General features: G+C 41.2%; 1 protein-coding gene across 2 annotated transcripts in view; it reads right to left on the bottom strand.

Annotated features, from left to right (window-relative positions):
• MAGEB3 (MAGE family member B3) overlaps nt 1-22,587 on the bottom strand; it is a 201,072-nt gene extending 178,485 nt beyond the window's left edge. For both annotated transcript variants that reach the window (XM_045471745.1, XM_045471746.1), the window contains exon 1: nt 22,421-22,587. The gene's annotated coding sequence lies outside the window, so the exon portion shown is untranslated. The remainder of the gene's footprint in view (nt 1-22,420) is intronic.
• Nucleotides 22,588-24,315: the final 1,728 nt, after the last annotated feature.

Raw genomic sequence — 24,315 nt, 5'->3', positions numbered from 1 at the left:
TGGTTTCTAGAGAACTGGAGGTAGGCAGAGGCATAAGGAAACTGTGGGCATTATGAAGACATTTTTATGTTTTGACTGCAGTCATCATTATGTAAGTATATACTTTAAAGGGGGTAAATTTTATCATATAAAGTTATACTTCAGTAAAAGTTGGAAAAATGTGAGAGTACCCACTGTGGGGTATAAACAGCTAGCTGAGCCCGACTTGATTTTGTGTGTGCACACAGTGCAATTATGAGTTCCAGGATACAGAGGTACTCTAAGAATTTGTTTTTCTGTCAATGGACCAAGTACTCTTAGGTAATACCACAAGATGATAACATTCTACACTGGAGATGAACTTAGAGATTACCCAGAGTGAGCACTTCATGTCACAGGTAAGGAAGCTAAGACGTAAAGAAACTGAATGACTTGCCCAAGGAATCACAAATCTCACAGCTGAGGTAGATTGGCCCTCAAAAGAATCTGACAAGATTTACCCCAAACCGTGCACAAGCAGTCTAAATAAATCTAAGTGATCTCAGAAGCTGATGTTACAAGTTGAATTTCACTAAGAAACAAAAATACCACACGAAGCCTTTGACACAATGCACTAAAATATGACCATGATTCTGCAGCCTGGGGAGAGAAACAGCTGTATTTAAAGGAAAGGTACTCTTATGAGATACGAGAAATAAAGAACTTTTCTCATTTCTCACTGATATGTGTTCAAACGTCTGACTCAATTTGTCAATGCATTTTGCCTAATCAATATTATTATAATATTCCTATAAAAAATGGAGGAAAGGGGGGCGCCTGGGTGGCGCAGTCGGTTAAGCGTCCGACTTCAGCCAGGTCACGATCTCGCGGTCCGTGAGTTCGAGCCCCGCGTCGGGCTCTGGGCTAATGGCTCAGAGCCTGGATGCTGTTTCGGATTCTGTGTCTCCTTCTCTCTCTGCCCCTCCCCCGTTCATGCTCTGTCTCTCTCTGTCCCAAAAATAAATAAACGTTGAAAAATGGAGGAAAGGAAGGGCAGTAACTAGTCCACTGTCTACCTTGATGGGTCAGAAGATTCTCAGATTTTTTTTAATTTATTTTTGAAAGAGACAGAGAGAGAGAGACAGAGAGAGAACAAGACCGAGAATCCCAAGCAGGCTCTGTACTGTTAGCACAGTGCCCGATGTGGGGCTTGATCCCAAGAACCGTGAGATCATAACCTGAGATGAGATAAAGAGCTGGATGGATGCATAACCAACTGAGTTTATTTATGTTTTTTCGACAGAGACAAAGGGAGAGCAGGGGAGGGGCAGAAAGAGAGAGAGGGAAACAGAGAATCCCAAGCAAGCTCCTAGAGCTCAGCACAGAGCCCAATACAGGGCTCAAACTCACAAACCACAAGATCATGACCTGAGCTGAAACCAGGAGTCCCATGCTTAACCGACTAAGCCACCTAGGCACCCCAGAAGATTCTGAACTTTTACATTCAGAACCTTTGAAGTGTAAAAGGTGAACATCAGCATGTGTGAAAAGAAGCTAACATCAAGCAGTTAACAAATTATTTATTAATCTATACCCTCCCCTCCCCCATACTTACTCCTGCTCATTCTCCATTCCTACCACCTAGAACTACTCATGTTGCCAGATATGATCTCTTTCCCTTGCTGCTAATACTTAACGTATTTTGTACTTGTGTTTGTAATAGAAACCCACCTAACAATTTCAACAACTGAAACAATTTAGAAGGTGTGATGGTTAATTTCGTGAGTCAACTTATCTATTTTATAGTGCCAGTCATTAAACAGTAGTTTACATGTTGCTGTGAAGGTACTCTTTTATGTGACTAGCATTTACCACGAGTAGACTTAAAGTAGATGGCCCTCGGTAAAGGGTGGTCTCATCCAATCAGTTGATGGCCTCAAGAGCTATGTTTCTTCTTTGAAGATGAAATTCTGCCTCAAGATTGCAACACAGAAACCCTGCCTGAGTTTCCATCTGTTCGCCTGTCCTGAAAATTTCAAACTTTTCAGCCCCCACAAGCACATGAGAGCCAATTCCTTAAAATAAATCTCACCCTCTGTCTTTCTCCCTATCTGTATTTGTATCTCTCTGTCTCTCTCTGTCTCTGTGTGTGTGTGTGTGTGTTCTATTTATTTGGAGAACACCGACTGATACAGAGGATTCTTATTTTCATAAGACAAGAAGTCATCAGTCCAGGGCCAATTCAATGGCTTCATGATGCCATCAGGGACTCTAGCTTTTTCTAGCTTTCTACGTCTCTAATCTTAGCAACTTTTGTCTTTATGATCATGGTTTCAAGGTAGTAATTCCATCAACGCATAACTGTTGCAGAAAAGAGAAAAAGTTTAAGACAAATGATGCAGGTCAGTTGAGTCTATCCTTTTAAAGAAATTTCCACAGGTGCCACCAGTATCTTCCACTTATATCTTATTAGCCTTTACTATGTCATGTGGTCATCCTTAGCTGCATGGGAAGCTGGGAAATGTAATTCTTTTAGCCGGGCACACTGTCCAAACACAGATGGGGTTCTTTTCTAACAGAAAAGATGAGAATAGACACTGGATAAGCTACCAGCAGTGTCTGCTACGTCCCTTTAGTTGTGTGGATTGGTCTTTGAACATACACTGGTTCTTGGGTTCACTGATCTTAATTTTAGTACCATAATGTTACTTCTTCTTATATACTGTTTTAGTCTTCCTCTGTTCAAGGATTATTCATCTTTTCCAAAGATTACCATCACATCATATTCCCACTCTCTCCATTCCATCAACCCCACAATACTCATCTCACGGAAGTGACCCTGTATACAAAACCTCAGGAAACATGGCAAGTAAGTAGTATTTCATAATTAACAAGTCTGCTAGAAAACAGATACTCTTTTAACAGTAAAGATTCAGGGTTGAAGCTAGCAATAATAATTAACTTGGTTGGGAAACATATTTTCCAAAGAAAGAGGATGGATGTTTAAGTTTAGAGGACATATGAGTAGCTAGGAAATTCATTTCCCAAAAGATCAGCATGATGAGTTAGCTCAAGTCTATTAACTGCTTGAGATCACAAGAAATTAATACATAAGGCACAGTTGCTTATCTCTGGGATATGGTACTACAGGGACTGATTTCTGTCTGTCAGAAATAATCAGTAATTATGAAGTCAATACAAAATCAAACAAAGGAACTTTTCAAAACTGCCCTAAAGGGGCATATGTAAAAGATGTAATTAATATATTTTTTACTATAAGTGAAAGCCCATGTGTCAGAAGATTGCTGGTAAATCTATTATGTAAATTTTCTATCCTCAATATTTAAGTGTCCAACTTTTGCTCTCAATCTGATTGCTACTCCTCCAGGCCAGTCCTTCTCCATATAGCCTGCCAATATGCCTCATTTTTTTAATGTTTATTTATTGGGGGGGGGGGGCATGCAGAGACAAGTGAATCCCAAGCTCCCATGGAGCCCGATGCAGGGCTAGAACTCATCAACTGTGAGATCATGACCTGAGCTGAAATCAAGAGTCAGACACTTAACCGACTGAGCCACCCAGGTGCCCCAATATTCCTTTTTTGATCTTATTTTATCCCCCATAGCACTACTATTGTGATCTTCCTAACTGTGAATTCTGATCATTATCACTCCAGTGCCTACATTTTTCTATATGGCCCTGTAGCTTTCAAAATAAAGTCAAATGCTTCAGCTTAACACACAGTTATGCTTGGGAGCACCTGAGTGGCTCAGATGGTTAAGCATCTGACTTTTGATTTCAGCTCAGGTCATTAATCTCAAGGTTCGTGAGTTTGAGCCCTGCATTGGGCTCTGTGCTGACAGCAAGGAGCCTGCTTGGGATTCTCTCTCTCTGTCCCTTCCCTGCTCATGTGCATGCTCACTTGCTCGCTCTCAAACTTTAAAAAATATATACATAACAATGCTCAGGATCTATCGCCTACTGGCCTCTCTAGGCTGGTCTCCCACTGACTCAACCTTTTTCACTCTCCAAACATATAAAGATAATCCATTCACTTATTTGTTCATTGAATAGCTATATATTAAACATGTACTGTGTACCAGCCATTGTGCTAGGTACAGGGGATGCAACATTGATCATGATGGGCCTGGGTCCTGCCATCCCAGAAATTACACACTAGTAGAGGATCCAGTCAAGTAAGTAGAATGTTAGAAAACACTCCCAAGTCAGACACAAGGCAGGAGGATAAACAACAAAGTTGTATCAGTTACCTACAGTTAGATAACAAACCACTCCCAAATAGTAGCTTAAAACAACAGCAATCATCTCATACCGTTATCTCCCAGGGTTTTGACTATAGACTGATATAGCGAGGGAGTCCTTCTTCAAGAACGTTCATCCACTTAGTCATTTCAGTGCCTAAGGATTCATGTCATCTCAAAGGCATTCCCGCTCCTATGTTTGGTCTCGAGAAGTCTTGAGAAGCTGGGAGCTGGAACAGCCAGGACTCCTCAGGCATCTCCCCCTACCTGTGTGTTTGCTTCAGCATAGTGGCTTCAGGGAGCCCGGACTTCTCACATGATGGCTCTGGACTTCAAAAGTACATTTTCACGAGCAAAGCAGAGGAAGCTGCATCATCTTTTATGACTGAGCCTTGGAAGTCACAAAGTGTCATGCCCACTATACTTCATTAATGAGGTAGTTCTCCAAAGCATGCCCAGGTTCAAGGGAAGGGGGTACAGAATCTACCTTTTTTAAAAAAATTATTTATTTAAATTCAAGTTAGTTAACATACAGTGTAGTACCGGTTTCAGTATGGAGGTTCCTCAAAAAATTAAAAGTTAAAAATTAAAATAGACTTTACCTTTTAATGGAGGAGTGGTAAGGTTCTGGAAAGCATGTGGGTCTGGAAACATTGTTGCAGATATTTTGAAAAACACAATCTGCCACAGAAATCTTTCCAGAAGAAGCATCTTGTTTCTTCACACTCCCGTGCTTTCATAAATGCTGTTCACACTTCCTCAAATGTCTCTTTCCCTCTTCTTGATTTCACTTACTAATACTCACTTGGTAAAACTTATCCCACTTCTCCTCCTATGAGGAGAATGCTTCTTTGACCACCACTCCTCATGTCATTAGATATGCATGGCACCTCCATGCTCCTCCCTATATCCTATTTCCTTTTTAGGATGTCATATACTAGCCCTCTTTCCACATTACTTTGTGATGAGTTCTTGACTCCATCAGTGAACCCAAACCTTCTTGAAGGCATAAGTCTCTGTTCATTTTTCCATCCTCAAAAGCTGACTTAGTACTTGTAACACAGTAGGCACTTAAATGAATTAATGTGAAGGCAAATCAGATTGTCTATGAGAATTCATGGCTGTGTACCGTAATGTTTGTTATACACTTTTTGCTAGAATTTTAGGTATTCTAGATAGGTACCAGGAATAACAAATATAAAGGAAATAAATAGAGGAAGGAAAGGAGGGAGGCAAGAAAGGAGGGAGGGAGGAAAGAAGAAATCTAACTTCTGTATCAAAATTATATGTACTTATTCTAAGTTATAAGAAGATCATTTTAAATGGCATCTACAACGAGAACAAATGGGCATGTATTGGTAAGGTGTTCTATATTTCCTAGCCAAAAGGAGAAGAAAACAAACTTTAATGGATCCTTACAGTGTGTCAGGTACTTTAAGTACATTCACATCAAAGATACGAGTCGGTGTTACCTTTACTTTGCAGATGAGGACACTAAGCCTCAGAGCATTCAAGTAATCAAGTTCTAAGACACAGTAAACAATTAACGCTAATCATTATAGGCATACCACCTGTAAAGGATGAAACCAGGATATGAACTCAGACCTGAGGGCAAAATTCACACTTTCTCCCATATTATCAAGTTTTCATAGCTGTCAATATCTAGTCTCAAACGAGGCTGGATCTTCCTGACACCCAATGTCTATTTGTGGATGTCCTTAGAGAACTTTTAAAGTTTTTAAGAAAATATAACTTTCATAGAGGTACAGAGCATAAAAATCTAAGAAAATATAACTTTCGTAGAGGGACAGAGCATAAAAATCTCTCTTCTGTTTTTGTTCATTTGTTTGTTTCTTACTCATTCTCTTAGATTTTTAGCTACTACAGTGGAAGACACAAGGTCTGGGTGGAGATACTGAGAAAGATTTTATGACCTTCATTACAGGTGAAGGACTCTGACAATACAATTAGATATGCAATTCCACTATTCATCCTAAGTGTGACCAGAGGCGTTCTGATTTACTCGCATTGCCTTTTAACCATTTCTAATATCTCATCTGGGATCTCATCTAATATCTCATCTTTCAACTGGGATTGCAGTAATGACATATAAAGAAAAAGCACTATTGTCTAGGTTTCACTGATTCCTTTAAGTTAACACTACTAGGATAATTAAAGAACACTTTTACACAGAAAACGTTAGAGAATTTACCATTACGATGCAGCTACCTTACTATATGTGAAATTCACTTATCATCTTCTCTCCAACTTTTACTTTCTAAATTCTGCAAGATGAGACTACAAAATGATTTAAAAGTAGAATGATTCACCATATTTTATAATGGTTATAACCAACACATGAAAAAACCAATCCAAGTTGATGTCTCTAAATCATTAACATTACCTATTAACAATTACTATATTTAGAAAAAATGTGGAAAAGTGTCTTTTTAGATTTGTTGCTCTTTACTGGCTGATGTATAAGAAATAAATTTTTTTTCACCATATATATAAGTCAGATCTAACTAGCCTCATGAAGTTGATGGAAAAGATCATATGAATTATTCCTAACATAAAAAATATGTTCTTATTACTATTTAAGGTAATCTCTGTATTCACTTCTGTACATTAACAAAGGTAATTGAGTATATTAAACCATACTACCATCTTTGCTGGTGGAGAGATTATACTTTGTTGGCATATTCTTATAGGAATAAATTATTTCAAGACCGAGAGATCTCATAACCCCCCTCCCCCAGCATATTCAGTGAACTCATTTGGGGAAGGACAACAAATTTATTCCAAAATTATTGAGAGGATATGAGGCTTGACTTTCATAAATTAAAATAATACTTAATAGCTAGTTATACAGAAAAATTTGGTGATTAGCCATTGAGAACAAAAAGGATCTTCTTAAAATATGAACAACCACTTCCTAAACTGTTTTTTAAGTACAGATATTGCCCTTCTGAATTTTCCTCAATCAGGAACTAGCCGGGTTTTTTTCCTTCTTTTATTGAAGTATAATGAGCACAAAGTGCCATATTAGTTTCAGGCGCATCATATAGTGATTCAACAATTCTACAGATTACTCAGAATCTTAACCAGGTCCCACGCTCAGCACGGAGCCTGACCCAGGGCTCCATCTCACAACAGTGAGATCGTGACCCGAGCCAAAGTCAAGAGTTGGATGTCCAACCGACTAAGCCACCTAGGCACCCCACTAGCAGTTCTTTCTAAAAGAATACCACTGTCATTTGTTTTTAAACAGTATGAAGAATTTAACCTGTCTCATGAAAAAAGCAATTGCCTAAATTTCTTTCCTATTGTGAGTTTCTATTTCTTTCTTTCCTTCTTCAAGACAACCATGAAATCAATACACTAATTACCTTTCCAATACCCTTGTCTCTGAATTTTGTTCCACAAATGTAGCTACATAAAAGACCAAAACAGCCAGTCAATGAACTGATTACTGTTGAATGCCACACTTCCAAGCTACTTGACCATAATTCAATGTCTATTAAAAAGAGATGTTTTTCTGGTTGAAAATAGGATTCTTGAGTCTATAATTTCAATTCTATTGCTATATTTACATATTAAGCTACCTTCAGGTAGCTTTGCAATTATTTAAAAATGAGCAATATTATTGATAAACACCAATTAAGCTGAGTGTGTGGTAAAGACTTATTTGGATGTAGTCCCAGATAATGTCCTTGGCTAATGGGAGAAAGGAAAATGAAGCATATTTCCAGTAAATATGATTCGGTCCTGAAACATACACTCAGCCAAAAATACACCCTAAATATATGGTAACTCAAAGCCAATAGCAGTGTTCAAAATGGACAAAAAGGTGTATGTGTGTGTATGAGTGTGTGCATGTGTGTGAGCACAGAAAATTAAATTTTAGGTGAGAAGAAGAAATTCTTTTTTTGAGCCATAAACACTTAATCATCTATGGAAGATAAGGACTGCTTAAAAAACTTGTTAAGTATGGTTCTCACATCTAAACAAAATTATCTGTTTTGTTCATAACATCAAAGATTCATTCAGTGTTCAAATCAGAAACTCTTAACAATAGTTTTGTTTGGGAAAGGGGGTATTGTTTTCATTTAAATAATTTTTTGCTACTTGAACATCTATACAATACGCATATATTACTTTTCAACAGATTTTGAAACCTATTTGAAAGTATTATCTTTTAAAATTCAACAAAATTTTAGGGACGCCTGGGTGGCTCAGTCGGTTAACCATCTGACTCTTGACCTTGGCTTGGGTCATGATCTCATGGATCGCGAGTTCCAGCCCCGTATCAGACTCTGCACTGACAGTGCAGAGCCTGCTTGGATTCTCTCTCTCCCTCTCTCTCTCTGCCCCTCTCGCCTTCTTGCTCTCCCTCTCTCTCTCAAAATAAACTTTAAAAATAAAAAATCAAATTAAATAAAATTTTAAAACATAATTTTAAGGTACTTTTTTTTGTTATAATAACTATTCTCTTAAAAAGGATGGCTTGGTGGGTCGTAGTAAAAAACGACTGGATCTAAGACCATTGCTATAGAGTGTGAAATTGGGATGGTTATGCCAGGTTGCTTTAGCTCCATGACAGTTTATTCACATAGAGGATATGAGGTACCTACAAATTTCAGATTTGAGGGTTTTCTGTAGCCCACAGAGCCAAAGCGGGATGATCTGGCATTTGTGAAGAATCAGCCAGAAAGCTTTCTCAAAATATCTCTTTCAGTGCCTGTTTTGGTTAATGTGTTTTAAAGTGTTTTCCAGGATTTGAGTCTTCTGATAGGATGCAAATGAAAGAGAAGTTTGTAGCTCTGACAGAATAGAGCCCAGGACAGATACCCTATGGAACAGCAATAAGAAAAGAGATATGCTGAAAATGTAAAAGCAAGATGACTAAGACATCAGAGTAGGTCTGAGTAAGCAAGTCGGCTGTGAACGGTCTTATTTCTCGTTACAGCAACATCTACTCTTTGTACTCATGATCTCATCTCTTTTCAGTTTCAGAGCGAGATCTACCCCTTTCTGGCTCTTGAGAATTCCTGACCCCAGGAACTCTTCCTGTCTGAATTCTATTTTGCCTTCTTCCTCAAGAACATGTCCATCAGTGGTCACAGTGATGACCTTCCTTGTTACCCAAGGCTTGGGCTGTGCGTGCCCACACTGACTCTTGACGCAGCAGCAATAGTTCTTGCTGTGTTCCATGGGATGATAGCAAATATAACGCAAAGAGAGACTTGAAAAGGGCTTCATTATCGGGGTTTGCCCTCTCTTGCTGCTCTAAGGAAACTCTGTGACCACCACCACGTAAACAAGGCCAGTCTCGCCTGCTAGACAATGACAGACACGTGACCGAAAGAGCCCCTTTGCCCTGCTGACAGCCAGCCAACCATCAGACATTTGACTAAGGCTATGGACCATCAGCTGAACATAAAATCACGAGTGAGCCCAGAAAACACTACATGCAACACTACACGCAAAGATGTGCCATTCGACCGAACCCAGAGAATAATGAATCAATTTGTAATGGTTAAGAAACCTTTACTTAACTACATAACCATTCTAGCTATTGCTCTAATTATTTTCTTCCATTTAGTGTCAAGCATTCTATTTGTTATCACTTATTCACTTATTACATAGTAGTCACATAATGATATAAACATTCTATGTGATAGGGAGAGTGTTAAACAATAATGCATAGGATACTAAGCAATAACACACACGGGACTATCTTTATGGGATGACAAAAATGATAGGTACATCTATTAAATGGTTTCTTTGTACCACTTATCATGTTAATCTTATTACATTCATTAGCTCATCATGCCCTTATTATTGACCATATTTTACAGGTAAGAAATGGAAACCTGGAGGATTTTTAACTATTTGCTTAGGGGCACCTGGATGGCTGAGTCGGTTGAGTGTCTCACTTTGGCTCAGGTCATGATCTCATGGTTGGTGACACGGAGCCCCGCCTCGGGCTTGCTGCTGTCAGTGCAGAGCCCGCTTCGGATCTTCTGTCTCTCTCTGCCCCTCCCCTGCTTGCATTCTCTCTCTCAGAAATAAAAAAAAATAAAACATTACAAAATATATTTGCTTCAAGTCACAGTAAGCGGTAGAATTCAGCTCTATCTCCAGAGCCTGTGCACTGAACCTTCTACTTGATTCAAGGATAGGTATCAAGAAACCTGGGATTTCATCTCAGTTCTGCCAGCAACCATGGCATCAGTGAGAAGGTAAGTCACCTTTCTTTATCCTCATTCGTACTCCTTTACCATGATCCCAAACGGTCTTCAACCTGACTCCAGTCCCTTGCTATCTACACTTTCTTTAATGCCTTGTCTATCAGTATTTGTCTGCCTCTATGTGGACACTGAACTTTTGAAGGTCACCACTGTCTTCCTTGCCAAATCTAACACTGTATCAAACTCTTTCATTCTGAATTCTAGCTTGACACAAGTGGCCATTCCTTTATTTTTAATTATCCCTTCCACGTTCTCCACTTTTAGAATGACTTTCATCACTTTTCTACATCTTTAATTCTTTACTTTTGAAATGGAGCTCTCCAGAAGTCAAATAGATTTACAGATTGGTTAAATCCCTGGGAAGCAAAGCTATCCATATGTGCATTTAGGGGCATCCATACCTTTAATCAATTCTCAAAGGGTCTGGAACCCACAACAGGTTTCTCATTCACTCATTCATTTACATTTATGGGAAACATTCTATGTGCTAGGCCCTGTTCTGGGCACAGGTAAGAGAACAATGATTAAAACAGGTACAATCTTTTACATCAAGGAACTTAATTCTATCTAGGAAGGCAGAAAATAAAAACACACATGATTAGGGGCCACAATGTCTGACAGACAACAGTGCTATGAAGAAAAAGTAAGGCCAATGAAGAGGACAAGAAGTGGACAGAATTAATATTTTACATAGGGTGGTCAGGCCGACTTCTATGGCAAACCAGCATGTGAACAGAATCCTGAACGAAATGAGAAAGTAAGCCAAGTGCATATCCTGGGAACGAGCATTTCTGCAAGAGAAGTTGGGGGTAAGTGCCTGAGGTAGGAACATGCCCTGTCCCTCCATGCAACCCCCAGAAGTCATTACAGCTGATTAGAGTGAATACCAGGTGAGCACTGGGAATGAGATTAGAGAAGGGGCCAGGTTAGGGTACAAGTTAGGCAGTCCCGGTTGGCCATGGTTGTACCCTCAAGAGCACCCAGACCGTATCCCTTTCTTGTCTCAAATTCAGCACAGGAATCCTGTCAGCTCCTTTCAATTGGTTCAGATTGGGTTTAAAGTATCACATACCTGGGTAACTACTGTGAGATCTTGAGTAAAATTATTGGTTCCAGTTGTAGAACCCTGAACAAATTACTTTACCTTTCTGAGTTCCAATTTTCTGATCTTTACAACTGGAATTCAATTATCTAGCTGATAGGATTGTTACAATGTTCTACGTTAAGAAAGCACACGAATGTACGCACCTTGGTGCTGGTGAGAAGGGGGTGCTCAATAATTATCAATTTTCATACCTCTTTCCATACCTCTTTACTGACAGTACATATATATACATTTTCTATCCTCTATGGATGGATTCTCAGATGTCTCATGTTCTATCGGTCACTTTTCAATAACGTGTTTTATTGTTTTCCCATGTCTACCTAAATGTTCCAATAACACTCAAAACTAAAAATCATTACCTTTCCCCTACAACTGCAATCAAAATCCCAAATTGCTCCAAATAACATAGGTGGATAAAAAGACACGATCTGCTGAAAAGTGCTCAGGGTTGGCTCCCCGGTAATTCTGTGCCCAGCCTTTCAGATCTTCCCCCTACACACGTGCATAGTACTCAACCAAAGGTTCAAAAGCCACAGGAAGTTTTCTAGAGCTCTTTCTCTGTATAGCTCCCTGCTTTCTGATACTCTGCCCTGAAATTCTATCTACCTCAGCCTCCCCAAACCCCTCAACTCAAAGAAACCATATGCTCTGCTTGGGTTTTCCCTCTGTGGCATCGCAGTCCAGGAAGTGCCTCCTGGCAGAAAGGTGAGGCAATCCCGGGACTCACTTCATTTGTATCCCTTCTCTTGGGGATCTCTGTAATGTGCCATGTTGCACAAATTCATTTGTTTTCTACAGTTTTTGGGTTGTTTACAGCAAGAGGGCAAGTATGTCTCCAGTAACTTCACAGAGCCAGAAGCCCGTTGCTACTAATTTAGTGGTAACCCACTGCAGTGCGTACAGCATTCAAACATTTACACGTGGATTTCCTGCAGCGTTCTCAAAAGAAAAATGTTGTGTTTGGAGACATGACCTCAGGAAGAGCAATTTATTCTAGCTTCAGGCTACCCTTAGAGAGACTATACACTGTATTCTGACAAATGTGCCTGCCTGACCCTTAAGCCCACGTCTTGTTCATCCAGCGCTGGGGTACTCCAAAGAGGCATCGAGAGTACGCAAGTCTCCACTTCTTCGTTCTCTCTTCACTTTATTTTCTTCCTTTGGGCTTAGGAGAAGTGTCTGCCCATTACACAGTGTTCTCCCACCTTTGAAAGCCCACGTTATTTATGTTTTCCATTCATTTCACTGTATTTTTATGGTATTATTATTATTATTATTATTCAAAGATGGCTCTTGTTTTCTATTAAGGGAGCTAAAGCTTATTCAAGCATTACCTAGAAGTCTGAAAGGTAAGTTTGTTTAAGATCCTGTAAAACTTTACTCACCCAACTCTACCTGTATGACCAAGAATGCAATTCCAGTAGAGAGACAAATCTTCAGGCTTACAAAGGAAAGAGCATGAATGCTAGGGCTCATGTTTTATATTCACCATGTGAACTTGCCTGCATCTTTGGAATTAGTTTATTCCCTTCACATTGTTGCAGATGATCCAGAGCTTGACAAATATGCTTCAAAAGCTTATTTCTCTTATTATTTTTCAAGTCTTAAATCACGGTCTTGTGAAAAGAAAAAAAAATGTGCCTGCAAAGGTGATTTTTACATTGCTCACCGACTGCTGATATTCGAGTCCTTTCAAATTCCAGATTGAGACACCGTCATCATGAACAATAGCTCCAAAGTAGCCTCCTTACTGCTAATGCAATTAAGTGTATTCTTTCGAAAATGAAAACTTATGATTTGCACAAAGTTCTCCAATGTGCACTCGTGCCACTTTTGAATTGCATAAAATAACAGAAAAATGATAGCATGAGACTTTCGTATGTGAAGTCGTTATTTTCCTTTCGGGAATGCAATGTGTGTGTCTTTTTATTCACACTGAAGTGCCTCATTCAAAACACAGAGGCAACTGTACAATAATTCTCACCCAGGATGAGGTTTTGAACAATTGAGTAATATGTCTGCTTCTCAGCATGAAGTTAATTTATGTAATTTGTTACACTTTAAGATAAAGTGATGTATGCACATATCTACCATACCCACACTCTTTTTAAAAACAAAATGTTAATCCTCGTCAGAACAATGTCCAATCACTTTAATTTCACAGGGCTACTTATGCCGGCAGCGGTGCAGTCCCATGAGCACAGACAGTAGCCTCATGCAGTGCAGTAGAGAAAAGACAGAGCCGTTGTGTCCTTTAAATCCTCAAAAATTCTCAGAGACTTTTAAGAAACTTTGGAGACTTTTTACAGACATATAAGTTAAAGAAAACAAATGAAGACAAACTCAAAGGCAAATAAGATCCTTACTGCTTTCACCTTTTCAGTTTCTTTTTGTAATCTGTAGATACCTGGGATCAAAGGAAATGATTTCTTTTCGGTTAGGCTGAAATAATTCCACATTGTTTCAGCAACTGAGCTGCCCCATGTTGTGTTTCCTCTCGTAATGTGCTATTTCAAGAGGTTACATAAAGACCATATTTTGTTTTTAAATTTAGTCATAAAATCATATTAAACAACTATCAAAGCACACCTCATCCAGACAGGCATGATTTTCCATTTCTCACAAGACCGTGAAGGCTAGAGATAGATCTATGTGAAAGCTTCTTACAAACATTTCAACAACCAGTCTGTGTTTTTCTCACACACTCATTTAAAAATTAATTTAGTATTTTTTTTTCAACGTTTCTATTTATTTTTTGGGGGGACAGAGAGAGACAGAGCATGAACGGGGGAGGGGCAGAGAGAGAGGGAGACACAGAATCGGAAACAGGCTCCAGGCTCTGAGCCATCAGCCCAGAGCCTGATGCGGGGCTCGAACTCACAGACCGCGAAATCGTGACCTGGCTGAAGTCGGACGCTTAACCGACTGCGCCACCCAGGCGCCCCAAATTTAGTATTTTTTAAGGGAAACAATTTATCTGATCTATCGGTTCTTTCACATATATGCACAACTTGACTATTTTGTTTTCTGCTTCCTCTAATATTCTGGAAAGATTAAAAACTAAGATACGACTCTACTCCAGCTTTAAAGAGTCAAGAAAGCAAAAGACATGAACTTAATATTAATTGTTCCCAAAAGACTGCTTTTCAAAATAGATCTTTAAGAGTGAATTTTTAAAAACTTATCAGTGGGGTTCTGTCTCATGCCATTATTCTTATTTTTACTTCGTCTGCAAGAACTCTTGAGTGTTACTGCCTCGCGGGTTTTTTCCTGCATCCCTGACATAACTCTGTAATAATGCTTTTCATATTACATTATCTGCAATTGAGTGACCGATTGCTTTTCGGCTCAATGATAGACATCCTGAATTTCGAGACAGTGTCTTACTATCACTGTTAACAGGTCCTAAATCACATGACCTTTCACACAGGAAAGCATCCCCAAGTATGTGTTAAATAAATACTACCTAATAAAATCCATACACAATTACTGCTGCCTTTTGATGCATTCTACCATCTGTCCTAACACATGAAAGCAGCCTTCCTACTCTTCAAAATTCTGTTATTCTTTTGAAGTTTCCTTTGAAAAGTCCTTGCTAATATTTTTCCTGTAAAGAGAGAAGTCAATGAGAAAATATGTCACCTTTCTGGAGCACTGAAAATAGTGATGGAAGAATTTAATGATAGTTTCCTCCTTCTTTAGCCTCATACTGTACCTTTCGATAAGCTAAGGAGATAAGAAAGTGTACCGGAGAAAAACTATGCATCAGACCTGATTTTTAAAAATCCTTTTCTGAGAAAGATGCATCATCATTATCCATACTACAGGAGTATTAATCATATTACTTTGAGGAGCCATGAAGTCTATGTAATTATCTTGAAAGCCATTGCCTGCCATGGGGAAATACATTATCAAGGGAGTTATATTCAACGGGAAGTTATGAGGCTAGGACGGTAATACTCACCCACCCCCACCCTCTCTTATACCTCCCATTTCCTTCACTCTCCATCTCCTAACTCCACAGTGGGAACCACAAACAGTCCAAGTGGAAATGAAGTTTCAAGTAACAACTATAAAGAATTCACATGCTCTCAACCCTGTGTACCAAAAACATGACTCTGTGTTTCCAATTCACTTTGAGCCATGTGTATTAGGCACGGTTCTGCAGAGAATCAGAACCAACAGAACGTACAGAACACTATATGGGGAGGGAAAGAGGGGAGGAGAGAGGTGGGGAGGGAATGACTGACTTTAAGGAAATGGTTCCTAAGACTATGGAGGCTGGCAAGTCCCAAATTTGTAGGGTGAACCACCAGGCTGGAGACCCAGGGAAGGACAGAGGTTGTAGGTCAAGTCAGGAGGCCATCTGCTGGCAGAATTACTTCTTGCTTAGGCTGGATAAGCCTTTTGTTCTATTCAGGCCTTCAGCGGATTGAGACCTATCCACATTAGGAAGGGCAATCAGTTTTCTCAAAATCCATCCATTTAAATGTTCATCTCATACAGAAAATAGCTTCACGGAAACAAACAAAATAATGTTTGACCAAATATCCGGGAACCATGGCCCAGCCACAATGACATATAAAATCAACCACCACACCACATATTATTTTCCGGGCCTTTACCCTCTAACTTCCCCACTTCAAAGTGTGCATGGATAGGGGCATGCTGAAACCACAAGCCAAACTGCAGCTGGTCCAAGCAGGGCTAGGAGATGTGTGATTTGCAGGACTACACCACACTGGCCTTGTAACTGTGGTCTAAAGTTCTGTTCACTTTTTGTATTTACAAACTAAAATGTCACATCGCTTTAGTCTCCTACTTCTTCCCATCGCCAGTCAAAAAAAGAGATAGTAAAACACACACACACACACACACACACACACACACACACACACACCATTGAAGGACAACAATCATTGGATTAAATAATCTCTCTGATTTCTCAAAACTCTAAAATTCTATGAAGGAGAAGGAAAATATCTAGCCAGGCCTATTTTTCTCCAAAGCCTGTGTTTGGAGATACTGGTTCTTGTGATGGTGCCTGGAAGGTGAGTGTGGCTGTGGAGTGGGGAGGCACGCTGGGTTAGAAAAAAGGTTAAACAGAGAATAAAAAGATTGGGAGTTGCCAAAGGTTCATGGGGCAGGAGGGAGGGATGAACAGGTGAAGCACAGGAAATTTATGAGCAGTGCAAGTGTTCCACATGATACCATCATCGCAAAAACATGACACCATGCATTCGTCAAAACCTGTAGTACTGTCCAATGCAAACCGTCAACTCTAATTTAATGATGAATTTTAGTTAATATTGATTTATCAGTATTGATTCATCAATTACAATAAGTACCACACTAATGCAAGATGCTAATAACAGGGGAAACTGTTGGGAGAGGGAAAAAGGGAGTATACGTGAACTCTGATTTTTTGCTCAATATTTCTGTCATACTAAAAAAGCTCTTAACAGGGCACCCGGGTGGCTCAGTTGGTTGAGTGTCCGACTTCAGCTCAGGTGATGATCTCACAGTTGGTGAGTTTGAGCCCCACATCAGGCCCTGTGCTGACAGCTCAGAGCCTGGAGCCTGCTTTGGATTCTGTGTCTCCCTCCCTCTCTCTCTGCCCCTCCCCCGCTTGTGCATGTGCTATCTCTCAAAGATGAACAATTTGAAAAAAGTTAAAAAGGTTCTTTAAAACAATCTATTAATTTTTTTGAAAAGTAGGAACTTAAATGATCTAAAATAAGAAAACAGTTAAAATATATATAGCTCTAAGATAAAATGTTTTGCAGCAACAAAAAGTGTTTATGAAAAAAAAAAAATCATCCCCAGCCTGAACCTGGAGAACACATTCAGGGAAGAGAGGGGGATGGCATCCAGAACTAACTTTTCTGTGAGGAGATCCACTCCCTTGGGACAGAAAAAATCTAAGCGAAGAGCTAATAAATGTGTTCTGACAATAGTCTATGGAGAGATGGACTTGTGTCAGATTTGTGGCAACGGATTAGGAAGAAGTGAAAAGATCCCAAACACCGTGGAAGCGGAATGGACCGGACTCCAGGAAGAAGTGGATGTAGTTGTGCTGAGAGCCAAGGGCATCAAAGGATGACTCTCAAGTTCTTCCTCGTCTCATTTTCTACAGAAGTTAGAAATGGAGAGTTCTTTTTCTAACAGCTTCACTGTGAGCTGCCTGTGAAGCAATGATGTAGGGATTTCACACATACTTACAAAATCGCATAAAGGTAGCATGGACTAAAGATAATCATTTCACGGTCCTGCGTACATAGCTGGCCTTGACAACCCCTGAGAATAGATGACAACACCGACAGGGAGGGTGGGATGATGACAAGAGATACAGTAAGCCATTACTTTGCTAGGGGAGAAAGAACATGTAAACGAAACTAGGAGTGTGACAGAAAAGGAAGGGGAAGGCCTTGAAACTGTGGTGTCATGCAAGCTCAGAGTTTTTCAGAGAGAGAGGTCAGCTAGGCCAAATGTTGCATGGAGGCCGCTAAGAGAGGTTGTGTAGAGTGATTATGAGTTCTGGCTCCAGAATTTGGCTTCTGGGAATCATCCACCAATTGTACGCCTTACTAATCATGTGACCTTGAGAAAATAATTTGTCCTCACTGTGCCTCAGACTCTACATGTATAAATTTGATAAGAATATTACTTATTTCATAGGGCTTTTATAAGAATTACATGCAACATCGAGACTGCATGGAATACTACCTGGTAAACGGTAAGCACTCAAACATTAAAATGTATTTTTGTGATTTGGCAATAGGGAGGGTATTAGTGACATAGTAAGGGCAGGGTTAGCAGAACAGCAGAGGCAGAAAGTCATTGGAGTGGGTTGAAGAGCAAATGGTCTGTTGACAAAATTGTTCTGTTGGACAAATCCAGGGACAAAAAAGATCCGCACTGCCACCAGAAACCACTATTCCCCTGGGTATGTCTATATAGGTGATAACAATCTGGCTCCCACACTTATCACCCTATTGATCATCATGCTTGGTTTTTCATTGGTCTTGTGAACTCTAAATTTAGACGGTTCCTCCTTATGTGGAGCCAGAATAGGCCCTCTAAGAACTTCAATTCAGTGACCTTCTGTCATTTGCGGCCAAGGTATTATGTAACCCTTAAGTGTAATGAACATTTTGCTTCTTAAACATGTATCTTTCAATTCTTTGTTTATATCAACTGCAGGCCTCCTTCAAGTCATCTACTCCCAAGGTTCTCAAAACTGCCCATCAGAATCACTTGGGATTAAAAAAATATTCTCAATCTCAGGCCTATAAATCCAGGAACACCAAGAGGTAGGGCCCAGGAATCTGTAACATAAACGTTTCTTTGGCAAACTCAATGTACAGGCAAGTAAAAGAACCACTGATCTATTGTCTACGTGACAAAAACACCTTCAATAACCCATTTTATCTTTTTTTTTTTTTTTAACTTGGAGATTCCAAACTTACCAAATGTCATTCTAACTGGCCCCTTTACTTCAATATTTGGCATTTCCAGATTGCAAACATATTACATTTTGCAGAGATACCAATTACTCCCAGTCTATGATCATGTAACAGCTAACTGCAATATACAAGCTTTGGCACGCACACATCATGTTGGTGGGTGTGCCCACTTGGCTACAAATCCTTTCAGTGACTGCATTTCTCTGCCAGATAGATGCTGTGTCTGATTGGCAGAAGGTAGTGCGCAGGTAGTGCCCACTGTGCTTTGGCAACGTATGCAGTGTTCATGGTGAAATTAATTTTACTTCCCTACCACCACTAATTCATAGTTCCTGCATTGTTGTTCTTTGAATCAGCTATGCCTAGCTCTTTCTCACCAGCACCAAACTGGTGATGGAAGCTGGCAGTTAGCTCAAGACAAAAGTCCATGCTGATTTCACACTCTGAAACTGGCTTCCTGCTTTTCTTTACATAAGGAGGGAATTGTTATAGGCTACCTACTTCTATTCTTGCTGCTCTGGATATTTTCTCCATGGATATGCTGACAGTTTGGGCACAATCTCCAACATCACAAAATGAGACTGGAAACGAGGGAACCAACCCATTTCTCCACATATTGTGATTGGCTTTTACTTTTATTCACGATTTATGATTGGACTATACACCATCACAGTCCCCTGTATCCTCATTCCTCCTTGCCAAGACCAGCTTTAAGGGTTAATTCTTTTCTGTCTTTACACATTCTCCTATTTCCCAGGAACGTTCTTCCGCCTAGCTACTGCTGTTTTGGTTCCAACAGCTGCTTGTAACTTGCACCTTCGTATGTTCTTTTCAGTAGGGCTCATCGTCTGGAAATTAGGCTTTTCAGTGTCCTCTCACTGGAACAATATTCACACCTGCAACATCATACACGGCTCTAGAAAACATCTCAGGATGATCCAGGATCCATTAAGCATTGTCTACAAGAAGTTAGCTTTTCCACTGGAACAATTAAAACTAGCATAACCACACCAGCCCTTGGGTAAAGCCAAACTCGGTGGTTTCCTTACAGCTCTCCCCCTCTGGGAAAAGTGAACCCTGAAACCATGGCTCTTGAAATGACTTGTTTTCCATCTGTGTTTTGAGATGGTATTTAACCCTCCGAGGGCTTGTCTTCACGCAAACACTTACTCTAGCTGCCTCAGTTTTAATTTGTACTTTCTGATGCTATGATAGGAAAAGATTTGTTAAAAAGGCAGAGAGGGAAAGGTTAAGACCTGAGGTCCCTGGGTGGGGAAAAACACCTATTTTGGAACAGTGCTAGGAGGGGCTGACCACAGCAAACCCCCTAGGGCTTCAGGTTCCTCTTAAGAATGCAACTGACACCACCTACTCACTCTCAGGTTCCCCTGGGAATTTGACAATCAAAATGCCTAAGTAAACCATAAAATGTATGTTATACGAGGGACAGTATGACCACAGTCTGCCTCCTCACACGATGGAGCCGAACCAATCAGGAATGGGCAACCCACACCTAGAGCTATCAAGCCAATAAGCGTAAGACCTGAGAAGGAATAAGGGGTGGGCTGACCAAAACCTTGTAAAACAAAGACCCTTGCCTCCAGTCGCGGTCATACACTTTCGAATGCCCCCTCTCGGCAAAGAGCGCTTTCATACCATTCTTACTTTCTGATCTTACACTCTAACCACCTTTTGCCTGCGGCTCATTTTATTTTGTGTCCACCGCTTCATTCTTCGAAGCGGCAAGACAACAAATCCCAGGTATTGAGGTAAAAAACAAAAACAAACAAACAAAAATCTCCTCAAATAATGCCTCCTTTAAGTTGCTCCGGATTGCGTTTGATTTTATTTTTTTAAGTTTATTTTAAGAGAGAGAGAGAGAGAGAGAGAGAGAGACAACATGAGCAGGGGAGGGGCAAGGACAGACAGAGAGCATCTCAAGCAGGCTCCATGCTATCAGTGCAGAGCCCCGTGTAGGGCTCCATTCCACCAACCGTTAGATCATGACCTGAGCCGAAACTGAGAGTTAGACCCCTAACCGACTGAGCCACCCTGGAGTCCTGGAGTTTGATTTTCAAATGTCTTTTTACTCCAAAATCTTCACTGTCACGCTCAAGTTTCTGTCCTCACCTAGCAAACCCTTTCACAGCAAAAACCATTCAGGTCCCCAGTGTAATTGGCACCATCCTTTACACATGGTAGGCTCTCCAATAAACGTTTATATACTCATTCGCTCATCTACTTAACAACTACTTACTGCGTTCCAGCTATGGCTAGATTCGGGCATTTCAACAGTGAATATAACAAGGTGCTTAATCTTACAGAGCTTACACTGTGGTGGAGGAGACAGCCAATAAACAAAGGAGTAAATACATGTATCAAATGTGTTTAAGAGTTCTTGAGAAAACTAAAATAATGTAAGAGAAGATAATGAATTGCAGGGCCCAAGATTGACTGTTTTAAACAGGCTGGTGGAGGGAAGCCCTCACTAAGAGAGTAGCGTTGGAGCAGAAACCTGAAGAAAGGCAGAGGAGGATGTGTGCAAATTTCCGGGGAAGTTTTCCAGGCAGAGGCAAAAGTAAATGAAAAGGTGCTGATGGATGGACGGAAGGATGAACAGATGAATGCATACTGAACGCTGTATCAACGAACGAAGTGAAACTCTTGGGGACAGATCCTCAGGTGATCCCAATGTTCATATCCTGAATAATCTCCTCTCCTTGACTAGGGTGGGCAGACCCGAGAACTTGCTAACAGAATACAACAAAGGTGAGGGGATGTCACTCCTTTATTAACATTATTATATGTTTTAATGTGTAATATATACATAGTTGACCCCTGAACAACAGCAGGGTGAGGGGGTGCCTCCCCGTGCAAAAATCCCCCCATCACCTTTGACTCCCCCAGAAACTTAGCCGCCTGCAGACCAGAAGCCTTACCCATAAAATGAACAGGTGATTAACGCATATTTTGTATGCATTATATACTCTATTCTTGCAACGAAGCAAGCTAAAGAAAACGTAATTTTAAAAACCGTAAGGAAGAGAAAATACTTTGAGAGCACAGCAAAAACTGTGCACGGGCAATCAGCCTGCAGTCCTCGCTTCAACAGCATTTGCACCGAACCCACCACGGATGCCTCTGGTTCCTGCCTCCCAACACCCCCCCAACCTCTTATCCAATCACAACTTTCAGAACCACCTTCCCGGCCACCCTGTGCCTCCCACACACGCCAACACCATTTTGTGAGCTCAGCCCCTCAATGCCGACCAAACACGAGCTCCCACATTGGTGAGAACTAATGACGCCCCCGACGCGGAGGCCGCGTGAGCCGCCTGGTCAGCATGCAGCTGCCAGCCTCCCGCACCCACCTACCTCCCTCTGGGCTCCCATTTCGCCTCAGGAGGTGGCTCCGGAGGAGTGGGCCGCTCGCCTGCAAACCGGGCAGAAGCGCCGGGGCGCCCAGCGTTCCCGGAAGAGGCAAAGCCGTGGCGGCGCGCCCTCTTCAGGACCGGCAGAAGCCGTCCCAAGACGCGCAAAGAAAGAGCACGCGGTATGCCCTGAGCGCCGCCCCGCTGCTGCCGACGACCCGGAACCGCGCCCTTTTGGACCCGCCCACGCGCACCCCAGCCCCGCCGCTTCCTGCGAAGCCACTTCCTGGAGCCGCATCGCCAAGATGAGGACCACCTGCACGCCTGCCCCCCGGGCCGGACTGGCAACTAGCTCTTCCCTAGGCGCAGCGCCTCGCGACCAGGAGCCTCTCCAGCCCAGCTGCCCTCGAGGGGCTCCTCTGGCAAGCCCTTGGTGTCAGGGCTTCTGCCCGAGCTTCTCCCTTCAGCGACTGGGCAGCTTTTAACCGCTTCGGTTTTGTTTTGTTTTGTTTTTTTTTAAGCAAAAACAAACAAAAACAAAGAATAATCCACATACAGGTGGACATATGTATCCACACACGCGCATATGCACATGTGTGTACATATACACATCATTATACGTATGTAATGTAATCATGGGTATACATATGTATTGGTCTTGCAAGCATACACTGCAGAGGCTCTTCTACTGGCCTTGAAGACGCAAGCTCTTGGGATATGAACTGCATGTGGAGAGCCACGTGACAGGGAAGTGAAGCTGCGCGCCAGTTGCTGAGGGCCACAGCCCAAGAGCCACAAGGAACTCAATTCCGCCAACAACCACGTGAGCTAGGACGTCCCGCTCCACATGAGGACGTAGTGTGGCCAACAACACGACTGCAGCCTTGCAAGACCCTGAATAGAGAATCCAGCAAAGGGGTGCCCAGATTCCTGACTCACAGAAAACGTGATATAAGAGATGTGTGTCGTTTTAAGTGCTTAGTAATTTTATATGCAGCATGGAAAAGCAGCACAACCGATAGAGCTATGTAACTCGTACACAACTGCAATGTCACTAAATTATCTAACCCCTCCTCTACCCCCCAACTTAAGAGTAGCTGATGTGTTACATAGTTTTCTGTCTTGCTTCTTCCCCCCACCTAGACCTACCTAACCCTTCTGTCCAGGCTCAGTCTCAGTTCCATAGCTAGGACCACATTTTGCCTTTTGCAATATTCTAATCTTTTACCACCGTAACAAATTATCCCAAACCTAAGTGGTTTGAAAGAATAACAGGCTGTTAGTTCCCATGGTTTGGGGCTCAGATAGGCAGTTTTCATGTGGTTGCAGTTACATACATGGTGAAGCTGGAGTCGTTTAAAAGCTCAGGTAGGCTGGATATCCAAGACGACCCCCTCTAACTGGCAGTTGATTCTGGCTGTCAGCACGGAACTAGCCGGAGCTGTCACTTGGGGGACCTACCTGTGACTTTACCCACATGCCCCTAGGGTTCTCATAGCATGGTGGATATATTCTGAGTTGGAGCGTCCCAGGAGCACGCATTCCAAGAGGTTATAAATGGAAACTGCCAGGCCAGTTAAGAGCTGAATCTTTAACTGGAACATCATTTCTGTACCATATACTTTTCGTTATGGGGAGTGGCAAACTTAGAGTACAGAAAACCATGTGGAATAGGACATAATGTTGTAGCCGTCTCTGGAAAATACTCTTTGGTCACCGCGATGATTAAGGGAAGTCAAGCTCAATTCTATGCTGATCAGAGAGTTATGACTGAAATCAGAGAGTCTTGAATTCAATTTATGGCTCTGTCCCTTACTAGCTATATGATTTTGATCATTTAACTCCCTGGGATTAAGTCTCCTTACCTGTTAAATCAAACAATAATACCTACCTCACTCG

The sequence above is a fragment of the Leopardus geoffroyi genome, chromosome X (genome assembly GCF_018350155.1).
Source record: "Leopardus geoffroyi isolate Oge1 chromosome X, O.geoffroyi_Oge1_pat1.0, whole genome shotgun sequence".
NCBI classification, from domain to species: Eukaryota; Metazoa; Chordata; class Mammalia; order Carnivora; family Felidae; genus Leopardus; species Leopardus geoffroyi.
The sequence above is the reverse complement of the archived record's forward strand: the minus strand, read 5'-3'. Positions and strand labels throughout refer to the sequence as shown.